The sequence below is a fragment of the Juglans regia genome, chromosome 1 (assembly GCF_001411555.2).
Source record: "Juglans regia cultivar Chandler chromosome 1, Walnut 2.0, whole genome shotgun sequence".
Classification (NCBI taxonomy): Eukaryota; Viridiplantae; Streptophyta; class Magnoliopsida; order Fagales; family Juglandaceae; genus Juglans; species Juglans regia.
The window spans coordinates 33,601,741-33,605,312 of NC_049901.1; the positions used below are offsets into that span (position 1 = coordinate 33,601,741).

General features: G+C 40.4%; 1 non-coding gene across 1 annotated transcript; it reads right to left on the reverse strand.

Annotated features, from left to right (window-relative positions):
- Positions 1-1,345: 1,345 nt before the first annotated feature.
- Positions 1,346-1,484, reverse strand: LOC118344306. The gene has a single exon (XR_004798082.1). It is a non-coding gene; the product is annotated as a small nucleolar RNA Z247 (small nucleolar RNA).
- Positions 1,485-3,572: the final 2,088 nt, after the last annotated feature.

A 3,572-nucleotide genomic window follows, 5' to 3' on the forward strand; every position in this document is an offset into this window, starting at 1 on the left:
TCTTCAATGGATTCCCCACTGCTAATCAGACCCACCAAGAAATCAACAAACTTTTACATTTTTCTCTAAGAATAAATCAAGCAAGCTATTGTTTTATATTTAATTTTCTTACTCTATTGAATATATCCTTTAAGGTCTCAAAGACTGGTATGAGGTTCCACCCAAAGCCTCTACTTCCTCCCGAGGTGAAGGTTGTCGATGATTTCAAAGAAAATTAAATAGATCTTGAAATAGATCTCAAAGAAAATGAAATATATCATAAGCTTCATCACCGGTGAGGCATCCGACAAGTTCCAGAGGTAGAACCGATGATCAACGGCGATGATCTGCGGTGGGCCCTAATCACCCTCGGCTTCGAGGACTACGCGGAGCCCTCAAGGTGTACCTGCAGAGGGAGGGTGGGTTTTGGAGGGGAAAGGCTGAGCTACAGAGGACAGGAAGAGGAAGAGGAGGAACAGACGATGTGGGAGAGGCTGAGTTTGCAGAGGAGGAAGAAAGGGACGATGTGGGAGACGCTTGCAGAGGAGGAAGAAAGGGGCGTGGGTCTGCAAATGAAGGTGAACGGGTGAAAGATCGAAAATGATAAAAAGCAAGACGAACGGGTTCGACCCGATCCGACATTTACGGGTCGGGTCAAGTCGAGCTGAAACCGTCTTTCCTTTGGGTCAGGTTGGGTCGGGTCTCTGACCCTAGGTCCTTGGCTTAGAATTTTCCCGTACTGAGATCCTTCACACAGAAAAAAGTGGGGTGAAATTCAAAAAAGGCATTGTTTTCTTGAGTAAATTTATGAACAGAGACTAAATTTTTCTCAATGAAGGGAACTTGCAAGAGTTAATTCAAGAGTAGGGATTTAGAAGGAGAATGAAATTTTGAAGCACCAATATGATGAATTGGAAAACCTGCACCAGTACTAACACTAATCTGATCAATACCAGTGTATTCATATGCATGTAAAGTCAAATTATTCACATCTGAAGTGAGATGGTGGGCCACAGCATATTTGGACACCAACTAGGATATGCTTGATTATTAGCCGTGGATACATGGGCTTGATGATTGTTGGTTGAGTCGCTTGATAGGCAAAATCAAATTTGTGATAACACTTTATGGCAATGTGACCAGGCTTATTGCAAGCCTGACATACCAGTCGAGCCATTTGAGTTGGATCTTTGATTATATGTTTGACCACCTCCACGCCCCCTTCCTCGTGAACGGTAATTGCTGGGATTGTTGGAGAGAAAATTGTTGGGCTACTGAGAATGGCCTCAATGAGTTGAGTCTCGAGAGACTGTATTTATCGTTGGATTTGTGATAACATAAGAAATTTGAAGCTGTTGAAGTGGAATCTCATATTGAAAGAGATGACCATAAACCTCTTGGATAGACAGTGGATCAAGTTGTGTAGTGAGAGAGGTTGTTAGAGGATCATATTCTAACCCAAGACCAGCCATGATGTAGCTGATGAACTCACAATCCAAGAGAGGTTTACGAATGGTAGCAAGTGTATCGGCAAAGGTTTTCATTTTTTGAAATATTCAAAACTGGTTTGAGTTCCTTTCTTCAAGGAGGCAAGACTTAGACGCCGATTTGTAATGCATGCTTGAGATGTGAGAGAGAACATGCTCTCCAAAGCTTGCCAAACCTCTCTAGAGGTATGCAGCCCAACGATCTGGGCAAGGACATCATCAGTCAAAGATGAGATGATGGCCAAAAGCAAGAGTTGGTTTTCCTGTTGCCAGCGCAAATAGTCTGGATTGGAAATGGGTACAAAGGTGCTACTATCTATTAGCATGGAAGGTGGTGGTTGTAAAGAACCATCAGCACAATCGAAGAGATGGTGGCCTTTGAGATAGGGTATCAATTGTGCTCTCCAAAGCAGATAATTCTCACGGTTGAGTTTAATAGTAATAAGGTGTGATGGTAGTCGAAATAACAGTGGTGTTCAAGGATGAAGATGCCATGGGTACTGGAAAAAAATAACGAAAAAGAAATAAACGTGAGTCAAAAAAGCTCTGACACCATAAAAGATTCAAAATTGATTTGTATTTCTCAACACACAAATTACATGTACATGGATTGTCTTATATACACGTGTAAGCCTTAAATTATGGACAAATGCAATAACTATGATAGATACAACTTGCTACATGTAAGGCAAGTATCCTTCACTTGTGAAGAGGATCAGCTTGATTGTCGGTCATTCTTGATTTGCTCTGTTTGATTGTCAAGCTTGATTCGATCATCAGATTTCTTGCTAACACCGCTCAAGACTATCACAAATTGATATAAATTGTTGAGACAACTTTTTACCAATTTGGTGCTACCACAGAGTCTACCGCACACCACTTGCAAAATCGAGATAAGACACTGAGGGAATTCAATGAAAGATGTCTAAGTTAGAAATGATTTTAAGGTTTATAAAAAAATAAAGAATCCGTAATCTAAATCCTTTTGAGTTTCACGGGAGGAGTATTTATATAGGATGAATAACATATCTTGGAGAAATTATCTCTTCGAAGTATGTTTCTCATGGGCAGTAGGTGTCATGCCAAATCACACTTCCTGGCCAGGAATGCCTCCTTACCAAGCACATATCTAGCCCACTAAATGACATGTTTGTTCATTGCCCAAAGTGTAACCCTCACTTCTAGATAGTATCTCTCCACCCCTTTATCTAAAGGTCCTCGTTTACACATGAGTTTCCAGGCAGTCTCCTTTCATCACCTCACCAGGAATTTCACTTTTTTAAAAGTGCCACTACCCTACACTTTCTAGGGCACGTGTCCTTAGAGCGTACGTCGCTTCATATTCTGATAGATTTTTCCATCCGTATAATGCATATTCTGGGATCCCATTAATCAACATTTTGTTGGCAATTTTATGGATGGCACCCATTCAGTGGATGGGGTCCTTTCATGCTTAAGTTTCCCTTTGTTCAGAGTATCGATTTTCCTTCCCCATAACCGTTCTGTTCCTTTTTCTTTTTCTTTCATTTCCTCCTTCATTACTCTTTCCAATACTTGTTTCTTGTTGCGCTTCTTGATATATCTTGATTTCCTTGATATATATCTTGAGGGAGTCATATGGCATTCCAGGCTATGTTCAGCTATACTCCCCGGCCTTCACGGCGGAATAACTGCCTTGTTCTTTAGTAAAGATCCTAGCAAGAATCCATAGTGTCAGGGATGCCAACAGTCAACAACACCTAGTTGTTACTATCGGCCTAGGCACGTCATCATGGATTAAGCAGTAAGTAAGATAAGTTGTAGCAGAATAAGTAAAGGCTTAGTCAAAGACTAAATGCTAATTGTACCAAAGGTCTAAACCAGTATGAGGTTCAACCATTAATAACAATAATAATAACCATGTCATTGTTATTTTCCAAATAGTGTTATATATCACCAACTCTTCATCACTTACATCAAGGTATGACGAACCAAACAAGGTTTGTCACTTGACTAAAAAGTACATCTTAACAAAATACAAGTAACTAATAGTGGAGACAGGCCTCCATTTTTATGATTCAAGCAGACTCGATCCTTTTTCCTATGGAAACTTCTCTTGAGCTACAT